Source organism: Spermophilus citellus (assembly GCF_964194105.1).
Source record: "Spermophilus citellus genome assembly, chromosome: 3".
Lineage (NCBI taxonomy): Eukaryota > Metazoa > Chordata > Mammalia > Rodentia > Sciuridae > Spermophilus > Spermophilus citellus.
Window position 1 is genome coordinate 212,602,212 of NC_138184.1, and position 14,491 is coordinate 212,616,702.

General features: G+C 40.0%; 1 protein-coding gene and 1 pseudogene across 2 annotated transcripts in view; one reads left to right on the forward strand and one right to left on the reverse strand.

The window, feature by feature from the left end:
- Positions 1–1,102: 1,102 nt before the first annotated feature.
- Positions 1,103–2,207, reverse strand: LOC308643489 (centromere protein Q-like; annotated as a pseudogene). Its single transcript has 2 exons — positions 2,201–2,207; positions 1,103–1,690 (listed from the first exon to the last, which is right to left on the reverse strand). The product of its transcript is annotated as a centromere protein Q-like (transcript).
- Positions 2,208–4,152: 1,945 nt separating this feature from the next.
- CALD1 (caldesmon 1) overlaps positions 4,153–14,491 on the forward strand; it is a 208,842-nt gene continuing 198,503 nt past the window's right edge. The window contains exon 1 of the mRNA XM_081282836.1: positions 4,153–4,272. The gene's annotated coding sequence lies outside the window, so the exon portion shown is untranslated. The remainder of the gene's footprint in view (positions 4,273–14,491) is intronic.

Sequence of the window (14,491 nt, forward strand, 5' to 3'; positions counted from 1 at the left end):
GAGGATGGGGATTGAAGTTCATTTCCTTCTCTGAGTGCTCAGCAAATAAAATTTCTATTCTCTGATGTCTGGTAAAGTGATTTTGCTGTTTTTTTTTTTTTTTTTCAGCCATCTCTTTCCAAATAGAGATGTTTGCTGTTTGTGTGATGACTCCATTCAGCATTTTGTCAATGAACAAGCAATGAGCAAGATGTCCTGGAAAACATTATCTTGAAACACATCAGGAAAGTTTTATAGTGTCAAAGGACAAAATGACCACAATTGTTTAAAGAGTTTACTTGGCTTACTTATTTTTTTTTCTAGAATTGGACAACATTTCATTCCATGGAATAGAATAAGTTTTATGATAGATCTAACAAAGGAGATTGGTTTTTTATAAACAGAAAAAGGAGGAAGAAAACAGAAACAGAAGAATAAGAAATGGATTCGTCATTTCAGTTATTTTCCTTGAAGGTGGGGTTCAACTGGGGACAGAGACAGAATCACTGAAAAATAATTGATTGATTAACATCAGACTACATCAGGTTACCTTTTTCTGTATAAGGATTAAGAGAGAGAAAACTTTATTATCAGGCCAATTAAAACTGATCTGTTTGGGAAATTTAACTGTTACCTTTCTAATCCCAAAGGTTAAACAGCTTAGTTTAGCCTGAGTGACTCCATTTTGCTTTTTACTCTGATCTGTTGGGACCCAGTACGAGAGCCTAGTCCAAAATGAGGGCATTCTGTAAACAATTTTTTTGAGTGATAGCAAACACTTATTATTTTTTCATGAGGCACTAACAAACACTTTACATATACAAAGTCATGAAAAGTCAGGACAAAGTCTTCTCTGCTGAACAATAAATGAGCTTCATTCAGCCATTACATACCATTAGATCTATTCATGTTTTATAGTTTTAGGTGAATAATTGCAAGATACAGTAATATAAATATTGATCTTCCAGATTTGCAACTGCTATAAATAGAGATTTCAGGACTACATTAGATGCTCATTTTAAAGTGCACATTAGGCTTCAGCCTCTATAATACCATCATAAGCTAACAGTTTTATAAATTCATAAACATTAAATTTATATAAAACAATCTAAAAATAGACACTCTAAGAAGTGTCTAGTTTCTTATAGGGTTCACTGATGAATGTTGACAAGTTCTTCATTTAGATGAATTTTGAAGATCATTCAACTTCTTTAGAAGAGCCTTCAGGTTTGGAATTAGTATCAAAATTTCTTTCTGAAGTGTGTATGCTTTGAGACTGTTCTGAGCAAGTTCTGGAAGAGAGAGTACCCCACTACAACCCATTTGAGGCATCTGTTTTACCTTCTTCCTCATGTGCCACAATCTGAATTTGTTCTTTAATCTCTGAATATTTCCAGTCCTGAATTCTGTGTTCTCCACTCTTTATCTATTTCTTCCTACAATTATGTCAGACCTTCCTCATTAGCCCTGTTTCTTGTCTTCTCCTTTTTCAATAGACACATTAGTTAAATATCTCAGCTTTGGGGAGGAACTTTCATGGGTTCACATAATTGTAGCAATCTTTTCTTCAGGTAGTTGAGATGATATTGAAATTGTTCTTTTTCTTTAATATTGTTACTCAAAATTGCTATTATTACTGGATCCATCATAGTTTGCAAATGCTCTCTGGTTTTCTTTGAAAGAGGTTGCCAGGTTTCTTTCTTGTTGGATGCTATTTTTTTTTAAATTTTAATTAGTTATACATGACAGTAGAATGCATTTTGACACATCATACATAAGTGGAGTATAACTCCTCATTTGTCTGGTTGTACATGATGCAGAGTTACACAGGTTATGTAATCCTATATGCACATAGGGAAATAATGTCTGATTCATTCTACTATCATTCCTACTCCCATGCCCTCTCCCCTCCCTACACTCCCCTCTGACTAGTCCAAAATACCTCTGTTCCCTGACCCCCGTCCCAACATACTTATTGTGATTAGTATCCACATATCAGAGAAAACATTTAGCCTCTGTTTCTTTGGAATTGGCTTTTTTTCACTTACCATAATATTCTCTAGTTCCATCTTGTTGAATGCTTTCTTTATCTGTTGTAGATTAATATGTTTTGTCTGTCCTCTTTTTTCTCTGACAACTTCAGTTCTTCATTATTGATTTTTTTTTCTTTTTGAATTTCTTTTCAACAGTTGACACATTTTCTTGGAAGCATTTGCTTTACCAGGCATCTTGATCAGCATCCTGTAATTTTTTCTTTTTTGGTACTGGGGACTGAACCCAGGGGTGCCTGACCAATGGGCCACATTCCCAGCTCTTTTTACTTTTAGACAGCCTCCTACTAAGTTGCCAAGGGCCTCACCTAGTTTCTGAGGCTGGCCTTGAACTTGCCATACTTCTGCCTCAGCCTCCTGAATTCTGGGGATGACAGGCATGTGCCACTGTGCCCAGCCTCATCCTGTAACTTTTAGCAACAGTTATTACTATCTGCTTCTTAATATAATCTCTGACAGTGCTGTAGTCTAATTTCATTTTTGTTGAAGTCACTTTTAGATATTTGCATGACTTTGTTCATGGAGTTCCTCCCAAATAAATGACTTTATCTGTGCAATAGAGTGGCAGCAATCACCTAGGGTCCATAAAAGAAAAAGGGAAAAAAAATTAGCATCCATAAAGTTGCAAGTATTTTTACATGATTAATTTCCTCATTGCAATCTTCTGATACACTTAGTGAAAAATAGCCAATCAGATCCATTGTTTGCTATCATCTAAAAAAAAAAAAAAAAAAAAAACAAGTGGCATGTGTTGAAGTCTAGAAAACAGTGGAGCCCTCTTTTCCTGCAGCAGCCATGGTTGAAGGGAAGGTCAAGGGGAGAAGTTGCAAGGACAGGGCCCCATAGGGAGGCCCTTGGTCGACAGGAGTTCCCTTAGCAGCTCATTGTACTTTATGGTAATGAGAAATGTTTTCATTAAAGCAGAAAATGAGTGGCATTACACAGAACTGTCACTTTTCTAAGCAAAGAAAGTGACTGAGGAAGTATTTAAGTCTGCTCTCAGGCCTGAATCCTTTGCCTTTATTCCCAGGAAGCAGGACCAGGGTCTGCCTCCAGATGTTTCTGAATGGGTTTAGTGTGGAGCTTGAAGTTCAGGTCCCTTGTTTAATGGAGAAAGACAGAGGGCCTGCCTCTTTAGGGTTGGTTTGTGTGTGTGTGTGTGTGTGTGTGTGTGTGTGTGTGTGAGAGAGAGAGAGAGAGAGTGTGGGGGTGGGGGCGGGGAGTGTTGGGGAGAGATTGAATGAATGAGAGAAGCAAGAAAAAGCAAGATTGATTTCATAATTTTATGTACGAAATGTTGAGTCTATGTATTGAAAGCTCAAAAGATGAACGGATGTATGTAGATATTACCTGATTGAGTCTGAAATGAGGCAAAATCAAAGCAAGCTAATCAAAGTGAGTTCCAAAGAATAGGATTCTTCCCTGAGTCTGCCCATCATGATAATGACCTCCACCTCTTTCCTGAAGGGGCCTCAGCCTTTCCCTGTTCTCCCTTGGGCAGCCTTGGAAGGCTCTTCTGTCCTCACTCTTGAAATGCCCCCTCCCCCAGGAAGACTTCCCTGGGTAAAAAAACGGTGGTCCACATCTCTCTGAAGTCCCACAGAACTTGACTTGTACCCTAACACTTATTTCACTGTACTACATTTCATAACAATTTATATTTATGTTGTCTCTCCTGTTGATTTGTAAGCTCCTCAAAGGCAAGATTTGTGAATGTGTTACATATATTTTACATACATACCTCCTCATTATTTTTAGCACAGTACCTTGCATTTTATCGACACACAATAATTGTGTATTTAATTAATAAAATAAATGCAACCAAAGCTAGATCTGCTGCTCGGTAGGACCTGCAACCAGTTCTTACAAGAGAGGATGAAAGAAATTAACAGCTCATGTTCTCAATTAGTCAAATAAATGCCTCTCTGGATCAAGCATTTTACATTTGGTCAGGTTGGTTGAGTAGTTGAGAGTTTAATGGTTTAAGTGAACACTTTTTCTGCTTTTTTTTCGTCTTTTGGAATGATGAAACTTTTCTGGACAAAAAGGAAAAATATCTGGGTGGGAGAAATCGGGTGGGGCCAGTTAAGCCTGCGTTCCGCTCCTGGGTTTAGTTGAAAATACCAAGCTGTTTTTAAGAACTCTGGATTAAACTGCTTCCCTCACACTGGATTCTGGGGTGTCGTCTTCAAAGAATTGAAAGCAGAAAGATTTGGGAGCTGAGACTTAATCTGAACAAAAGGTACTATTTTAAGTCAAAACATCTGCTGGCACAGGGGGTGGGGGTGGGGGATGAATTCAACTTGAATTCCAAGGGGCAATTGCTCTTCTGTACTTACCTCTCAGATTATCTTTAATAATTTTTCCCTGCTTGTATTAAATTTTTTTTAAAGCAGAGATGTCATTTTGCCATAGCAACTTAAAATATACTTTGGGGGAAAAAAGGATTAATAATAATTGGCTATATCTATGAAAAAAAAAATGTTTCTTTTGGTTTACTTTGATAATACCGCAGTTGGTGCTAGTGACACATTTAGAGTGTTAACACCCTGTAAATGCTCTGGACTTAAAAGAATAAACATATTGTAAAATAATCAAATAAAATACACTTTGGCTTCCTGGAATGTACTAGAAGTTATACCTTCATCCTTTGATTCTTTTATAAAATACATGGTATGATGTGCTTCGGGTAAACAATTCCTGTCCTTTCTGTTAAGCATCCAAAGGTTGGAGGAATTTAGAAACCTTTGTTGTTATGGTGGTGGTGTGGTGGTATTTACTTCCTAGTTTGTGAGTTATAGTGTTGTCCATCCAGGTTTTGTGGGTTTGATGAAGCGGCTGCTCATTGGGCATGACTGGAGAGAGAGTATGAGGCAGTTAGTGGGCAGTTATGGGGGTAGAATCTGTAGCAAACACCCAATAGTGGGAGTTTCTCATTACCACCACACATAGCACACCTCTAATTATCAGTTCTCCTCTTACTCCTACGAAGTTCTGCCAACTCTCAGAAATTATGATGAAGTTTCTCCTTCTGGCCAGGTGGCCCCTAGCAAAATTCCAAAGCAATTCACTTGTGTTCTTAATTTGCCCATTTGCTACAGTGTTTCCATTCCCAGGTTACTCCTGTCAAAACCTCCTTGATTATAGTGTGGCTCAGCCTCCCCTTATTATAGACTTTTTTTGGGAGCAGGGCATGATCTTCCATCACTGTGCTCCAATCTGAGGCCCCTTCCATCATGAATCAAAGATTCATGTGACATCAGGTTCAAGTGACATCAGGTTCACTTGGTTTACAACGCACACTCATCAGGCTAGGCGGCCAGCCTGATGGTGTGGCGGGCACACTGGATTCGATTCCACAGGTCTGAATCAATATTTTCTCACTTACCAGTTGTATGTGTCCTTATGTAAGTTTTTGTTTGTTTGTTTGTTTGTTTGTTTTTGTAACTTCCGTAAGCCTCAGGTCCTCCTGGAAGCAATAATAGCATCTACTTTTAAGGGATTGTTCCTAAGATTAAAAAGAGATACACAGATGATAGATTCTCAATGACAGCTATTATTAGTATAAAGATTTGAGGCTACAAACATTTCCATCTCCTATCTGCCTTCCAATATTTTGGGGGTGAAAATCACTAGGCACTTCCTGTGTCCTCTCATTCATCTTCACATCATGTTGACTGTCCATAGGAAGCACTTTCAGATGTATCAAGCTGATTATCTCCCTCTCCTTCTTTATTTAACTCCTAAATCTTCCATTTTCTTCTGTAGTCTTTACCATTATTCAAGAAAATTATACAGAGTCTTTCGATTCCTTGTCCAAGGTCTCATCATTTCAGATAATGTCACTTATGCAACATTTTAAGATGTGCCGGTAGATTTCTAGGAGGAAGTTACTAGGGATCTTCAAATGGCCAACATGTTGGGAAGAGCAGACCTGGGATCTTAATGGAATAGCTTTCAAGAGCCTGGTGATCCATCTTGGGTACATGGTTTAGACAGTACATTTCTTTCATATAGGTTAAGTAGGGAGTGTTGAAGCCATTCTCATCAAGCCAGAGAAAATGTTAGTCAAAATCATCAGCTACACTGGGCGCAGTGACACACACCTGTAATCCCAGTGGCTTGGGAGGCTGAGGCAGGAGGATCGCAAGTTCAAAGCCAGTCTCAGTAAAAGTAGGGGCTAAGCAACTCAGTGAGACCCTGTCTCTGATTAAAATACAAAATAGGGCTGAGGATGTGCCCCTGAGTTCAATTATCAGCTAAATAATTTCCTAGTTAATTATTTTGCATTTTTGTATTTACATTCGTCCACCCAGTTCAAGACTCTCAAAAGAATAAGAGATGACTTCAATATGTTAAGGTTTAGCTGCTTCCCTTGGCTACCCCAGCCATCCAAATTATAAAAGTAGAATTATGTATTGTAGAGTGATACCTTCATAAATCTGTTTCTAAGAGCCAGAGAAGAAACATCACAAGTGGGGAATTTCATATGTGTCCACGCATGTACAGAGTTCAGGCTCAAGAAGATAAATGTGTCAAGAATGCGTAACTGCTGCCGAGTAATTATGCAACTTACATTTCTGCCAGTAAATTTTTAGCCTGATTTATGTCAGATTGGACTATAAATCCACTCTTTGCACCAATTATCAAAAATATACTTTACAATCTTGAATATATTATTCTCGGAGAGAAAAATAAACAATGGAATGTGGGGTTGGGTCCATGCTGCCAACTCTGGAGGATTGGGCTGGGATGGAGTGTGTCTTAAGAAGGCAAGACTCAGTTCTGCAAAGAGAATTAGAAACTAAGGATCCAGAATCTGTGATGACTTTACAACCCTGGGTCTGAGCTCTCAGGTAAGAAAATAAGGAGAGAAGGCATCTTACATTCTGTGGGGAAAATGGGTGTATCATCTTGTTGACTAAAGGAATGGGAGAAGATTGTTCTGAGAGAATGGATACCTTGCAGTCTCCCTGCTGTGTGCTCCTCATCTGTGCCAGGTGCCACCAACCACGCACTCTCAATTTTCAGGGCCTGGCAAGCACATCTCAGTCCTGGAAAATCCCTTGAGAACTTTTGAAAAATACTGATGTTTAGCTCCAACCAAGAGGCATTAGTTTAATTGGACTGGGATGTGGCCGGGGTGTTGCTAGCTTTTCTAAAGCAGGTGAGAGAGAAGCTGTGGCTCCGACCAGCTGCCCTGAGAGTGGCTTTTGCCTTGCATGGACCATGACAAAATCCATCTGCAGGGATGCAAACAGGGCCACACCAGGGGCTCTTCCCCACTGTTGCTGCCCTATCTTCTTCAAGGTCTTTATTCTGCAGCCTTGTAGCATTAGCTCCTGCCTGTGGATCATCTTGTTGGTATTGCCTTAAATTTCAGCTTTTGATTCACACCTAACACTTCATGCTGCTGGTCCCACCCTGGCCTGCTCTGGGATCAGAAACTGGTATTTTCCTTCTGAGTGCTTGCATTTTCTGTTGCAAGCCTAGTTCTTTTGACATCCCAGCTGCCTTTGCAAGTTCCTCTAGCTACACTGACTTGAGGCAGTCTTCCCAGTTGGGTTCTGAATTCCAGTCCCTCCCCTGGGCCAGGATCCTGGAGAGCTCTCTGCAGGCAGCCCCTGAACATATTTACTCAGCATGTGACTTCTATGGGTTGGGACAAGGTCTTGGCTTATCTGTCTAGATTCCATCTCTTTGTTATGGGAGACAGCAGGCGCGCAATTCTGGGTGAGATCAACCTGGGTTGAGTCCTGGGTTGGGAGATTGTAACAGAGGAGAGAGAAAAAGCCTCAGTGGCTAGATGGCTAGGAGGCAGGTCCCTGAGCAGGGGCGTGAGCACCATGATTTCCTTTCCAAGGTGTGTTTTATAGGAGTTAGTATGGGCCACTGTAGTGATGCAATGGCTGTTGGCATTTTAAAAATTGGGCATCAAGTCATCTTTAATAGCATCCTTGGCTCAAGGTACTGTAATGCCAGATTCGTGGAACCCCTAGACCTCCAGGAGTCGAATCCAATGCAATCACACAAGAGTCTTTATTGCAAGCTTGAGCCTGACTCACAACCGTTTCACAACCCAAGGAGTGAGTCCCACCCTGGTATTTTACTTACAGACAAGGTCTCACTGAGTGGTGTAAGGCCTTGCTAAGGTGCTGAGGCTGGCTTTGAACTCTTGGTCCTCCTGGGCCACTGGGATTACAGGTGTGCACCACCACGCCCAGCTTCTTACATGATTCTTAAACATAAGATCTTTATTCAAAGTAAGCAGCCAATTTACTTTTATTTCTTCCTGAATATTACACTTAACTTTAAAATTCTTCTTTGCTTGATTTAAACACCTTTGTAGTAAGTTAATACAATTAATGAACATACCTTTTTTTTTTTTGCCATAACGCTATTCTCAGTTTATTATTTTGTATTTGTTTTAATTGGTTACAAATGACCGTAGAAGGCACTTTGATACATCACATGTCATGGAGTACGATTTCTCATTCTTCTGGTTACACCTGATGTAGAATCCCACCGGTTATATGAACATACCTTTTAACTTTAAACAAGCTGCTCATTTGGAGCAAGAGTTGAAAGATAATATAAGCTTGTGTTATTTAACATGTGAGCACCCTGGGCCAACAGATGACACCATGTGGCAAAGAGGAGTAGGGAACAGAAATTCCCTGTATATTTGAATGAAGGTGCATCTAGACTTAACCTTAAGGGTACTGTTTTGCTTTCTGGTTCTAAGCACTTTACTGAGTTGCTTTATTCAGAGTGTCTGTTTTGCTCTTAGTGTTTTGAGACATGTGGTATTAGAAACTTGGCATGAATCTGGCTTCCTTAGCTAGAAAACTTTGAGTGAATTTGATTCTTTTCTCTAGGCTCTATTTAAACCTAAGACTTGGGTTTCATTTATGGTTTATTTATTGTTTAGTTATTGGTTATAAAAACAAAACAGAAGCATATTATTTCCATATTTGTTTCCCAGTTGAATAAAAATTGCACTTATTTTATTTTCCCTTCTCTCTAGAAAGCACTGTCTTCCTGGAATAGAATGTGCATGATACCTTCTAGAGTTGTGCAGTGCACAGTACTGGCCTCCTTCCACTTTCTACTTTTATGTTGCTCTGTGGTAGCCTTTGGATGCCTCCACCCTGCAACTCTCTGTTCCTTGAAGAGTTCATCTCACACTCTGCAAAGATAAGTCAGTCTCCTAGCAGTTTCCAGGCCTGAGTTGTCTTACAAGGGCTCAAATATTCTCCTTCGTGACTATTTGTAAAACCCATAGTGTAGCAAAGAGATTTTTAAAGATATATATTTATTCTTTTTTAGTTGTTGTACATGGCCATAGAGTGTATTTTGACATATCCTACATACATGGAGTATAACTTCCCATTCTTGGGGTTGTATAAGATGTGGAGTTACACTGATGGTGTATTCATATATGAACTTAGGAATGCTATGTCCAATTCATTTTACTGTCTTTCTGATTCTCATGTCCCCTTCCTTTCTCCCTCCCCCTCTCTAATCTGGTGAACCTCCACTCCACCCGACCCTATTATGAAAACAGAGTCTCAGAATGGCTCTAGGATGAGAGCTTTCTCAAGGCACAGAGGCACAGTGCTGTTGAACTTGCATGAGCGTCTATTCGATGCAATGCTAGGTTCACATCTAGAGTCAAACTTGGGACACAGCTGAGCACTGAGATTCTGTGCAGTCCACATTTACCCACCAAAAATCTTCCACAAGTGCATTCCACGTGCTGATATTCTTGAAAGGTGCTGGTTTATGCAAAGGAGGATTATATGCAACTCTGCTCCTCTTCCCTGAAGTGTGTGTGAGACGTTGCAAAGTCAAAGCTCTAAGACTCCCAGATTCTTAGAACTAAAAGCACTTTTGAGATCTAGTCCATTTGCCTCACTTTAGAACTGGGATGAATGGATAACTATTTATAAACTTGAGGATATAAATACATAAACACAGATATATGTGCCTACTCATTAGGTACTTATATACACAACCAGATTCATTTTACTAATAGCAAATCCATGAAAATTGATTAATATACATTTAAACCTTAAATGAACTAATCATCTGCCCCAAAGACACTTACAAGTGCACCGAAGTAACCTCTTCTTTTAAATACCCTCAGCTCCCATTGTATTTCAGTGTGTGTGTGTGTGTGTGTGTGTGTGTGTGTGTTCACAAGAATGTGGGGCTGGAGAGCTTACTGATTACCACCCATTAGGCTGATGGGAAGAGCTCAAATGTGGAACAGTTTCCAGCTACGTGTGGAATTCTGGCTGGCCGCTCTTTTACTCCAAAGTCTGTTTTATTTTGTGAACAGTTTCTTATCACATTTATTTATTGTTCCTCCAAGGGAGGCGGGAAGGCAAGAGCATTTATTGCAATTCTCATGTTAACGTGTGAGAAAACTGAGTTTGCACAGAGCTTGCTTGACATGCTCTTCCTGGGAACAGTCACAAAGAAAACCAGGAGACCCAGTGGGCTCCCTGTCACCGAGCTCTGCATGCTCCCTAGCCCTTCTTTGCCAGCCCTAGGGCCCTTCACACCAATGGAAATGGTGTTGCATGGAAATTTCCCAAATCAAGAGTTGTTTAGAAACCCCCAAGAGGTACAGATTAAGCATTATTCCTGTGTGGATATTCCCGAATGTAAAAATCCTGTGGCTCTTTCTAGCTAGTGCATTGAGACCAACCCTCCATATATGCTTCAGACCTAAAGCACTTTACTATCATATTGATTAAAAGATAGTCAACAAATTAAGTCTATCAGTGATGGCTGCGAGCAAGTATACTATTGAGAGGCCAATAATTCCTCAAGTGTTCACTGAAGCTCTGTATTAGGCACGGCACAGATGATGATAAAAAGACAGAACTGCCCTTGTCTCCAAGAATTCAAAGTGCAAGGTAGATGGTGTTAAGTAAAGAACAATTAAATTGGGGAGAATAGGTGCACTGTATTTTGGAAGCTCACTGTGCTGGGGGACTAAACTTAGAAAGGCTGTCAGAAAGACCTCCTAGATGAAGGACTGAGGGGACTAGCTGGACACAGAGGTGGAGGAACAATGTTCAAGGCAGAGAGAACAGTGTGAGCGAAAACTCGAAGACAAGAGGGAGTGAGATATTCCTAAGAAAATGAAAAGTTCCTGTCTGGTTGGAGCACAAAGTGAAGGGTGGTTATGGGCATCAGGGTGTGACAATGGAAGGAGCTGGGAATGACCAAGATGCTATCAGAAAGACGAATGGAAGTTAGACCATTAAAGGCTAGCTTGTAATTTCTATTTAGAGGACAAAACTTTATCTGTGAATTGATCATTCATTCATTCATTCATTCATATACTGTGCACCAAGAATTAGTGTTGGGGATAAAGCAACAAATAAAACAAAGAGCACGCCCTTGGGGAGCTTCCATTCTCCTGACAGGTAGAGGGAAGTCAACAGACAAGTAATCAAATTAAATACATAATAGTCAAGTTGCAGTGCGGTGAAGCAGTGCCCTGGGATGGTTCAGTGAAGCCTCAATGATATGGTGGCACTCGGAAGAGAGCTATAGCAGTACAGGACGCAGTCAGGCAGATGTCTACAAGGCCAGGGCACTCCAGCCAGAGGGAATGGCATGTGCAAAGGCCCTGAGCAACAGTGTGCAGGAATCACTGATGGTCATACTGGCTAGAGCTTAGGAAGAAAGGACTGAAATGACAGGAGATGAATTCTGAGAGGCAAAGGGGCAAGATCACAGAGAGCCTTGAAGGATTTTATTCCAAGTGTGATGGAAAATCAAAAGGGAGGTAGCAGGATCATGTTTGTATAGATCTAGCTGCTGAAGGGGAATGGATTGAGGGTGAAGGTAGAGTTGGGGGATGGGGAGGCAGAACAGGCAGGGAAAACAGTTTATTGGAAAAAAATCAGACAAGCAGTGAAAACAACCTAAGCAAGGTAAAACAACGGGATATTCTACCAGTCAGAGGTACTCCTGAAGTGTGTTAAGCGTCCCTATTCCTTGGTTCCAAAATACTTTCATCATGACTGAGTTTTTCCCCGGATAGCTTATCTTTTGAGTTCAAAGAACTGAAGATCCTATTAAGGCAAATTCTGCTTTCATTTTTTGGATTCTAAAAACACTGCATTTAGAGGAAAAAAAAAAAAACCAGAATGACATATTGCTCAATACCATTTACACAAATTAAGAAGCATGCATGTGAAACGATGCTTAAAACAGTGGAAGAAAATATACAACACAAAAAATGCACAATAAACAGAATAGGATCATTGCCTCCAGTGGATCAAGATAAGAGCATACTATGAAGCAAAACAAACAAACAAAAAACGAGGTTGCAGAATGCAATTTTTTTTTTAAGAGCAAAATATCGAATACCATTGAGCATTGGATAGGCAGTCTAGTTTAACACAGGCCTCTGAGAAAATGGGTCTTGGGAGAGTTAGGCTTTGACAGTGAGCGGTAGACAGAGGAATGCTAGGCAAAACATGCTGACAAGGTGGGTGTCATGGGGTTGGTCTTTAGGGCCTATGAAGTAAGAGAAACAGCCTTGAAAACAAGTTTCACCTTCTTCACGTTCTGTTTTAAACTAGCTCTGGACAAAGCTTTATTTTGGCTTCTCTCCACCCCATACTCCCTGCCCAAGCACAGTTTTCCAAAAGATAACCTATTCTGATATTTAAGAAAAACTTTTGGGTTTTCATCGGTGCACTCAGTGGAATTTCACCAATTTCTTTGGAATGACAACTATCAGAAAAAGCTCCGTGGCGGTTGAAGCCAGTGTTCCATAGTCTACCAAGGTTCAAGGTCTCATGGAAAGAAAAATTTGCAGCCCACTCATTCAAAGTTGGAAAATGAAATAAAACTGGCAAAGAGTGACTTGGATTTTAATCTTCAGTTTTGTGCTGATAACGATGATCACTCAGAGCAAAGTCCCTCTCAGTTCATGTTTATTAATCTATTTAATCTTCGTATCAACTCTGTAAGACAGCTGTTTTACAAATGAGGAAACTAAAGCTCAGGCAGATTAATGACTCATTCAAGTTGCTTCACTTGTATTCTGTACTTTCTGTGTGCTGGACCTCTCCGTGTTCGGAGGTCAGGTTCTATTTGCTTCCCGTTATAACATTTGTCAGTTAACTTCATGAGGACATACAAAAGAAAAATGATGACAATATAGATTGCATAATGCACTATAAAAGGTGATAAATAAATAAAATACACATATATATATACATATTTACCATTACTTCTATTTTTAAAATTATTTAAAAATATTTACAGTCTATGTACTGTTTTAAGGGGTGGTATTTAGCATGAGCTGGGAATATTCAAATTGGATCTTGACCGTCAGGCACGTTCCCAAGAGAAGAAATATGTAGAGAGGCTTTATCTGAGATACAGCCTTGGCTCTAAACCCAGGATAACCCCCAAGTGAGCTTGGTTGGACTGCAGTTGAATATACAATTTAATCTTGGATCTTCTCCCTCCATTGAAGAAAGGAGGCTGGTCCAAAGTCCATTCCAGCAAAATGAAGAGGAAGTTCAAGAGCATGGGAGGCAAATGCAAGGATGGCCAGATGCTCTCCTGCATGCGTGTAGCCCAGCTCTTCCCCTGCTCCAGTCTGGTGAAGGTACAGCACCTGACCCTAAAGAGACACACAATAAGGCTTTAGATCCTACAGCCTGGAATGCACATTGGTCTCCTGGAACTTGACCAATGTCTAGCATCCATTTTCTTCAGGGAAGGCAAAGAATGTTACAGAGCTGGATTGGGAGAGTTGGTGAAAGCTCTCCTAGATAATAATGCTCAAAGTAAGAAGAATCTCAAAAATTGGGGAAAAATATGAAAAAGTCACAAATCTCTAAAATAATGTTACTCATTATTGCCAGGTTCTGGAATATAGAAACCAATACTTATCTGTATCTATATTCATATCAATGTCAAAATCTCTATCTATACCAACTATACCTTTATCTCCATAGATACATCTCTTTCATTAACTATCTTTCTAGAGAGAGTGAGTGTGTCACATAAGTAATTAACTTATGGAGAATTTCTGGGAAATTTTCACTTTCAACAGAGTGTCCTAGAGATATTCTAAGGATATAGATTCATCTAGAACACCAGTAGGTATTCATTTAGAAGAAATGTGAAATGGGAGATCTGTAACTTGAAAGAAGCCATTATAAATGCCAAGCAAAGAGAAAGCTGATGTTCTAGAGCATTATGAAGAAGAATAGTCTGACATGTCTTCAGTGCTAATTCAGGGAGAGTAAGTTCTCCTAGCACTGAGGTCTAGATCCTCAGATAGAAGTACCTCCCAGGACAGGGATGTTCTCAGACCCCACAAAATGCTGGAATCTTCCTTCTACATCAGCCGGTGTCTTGGGCTCTGGGTGGAAGCTTTCCTTAACACCTGCTTCTCTTGTTCCTAAAGGGAG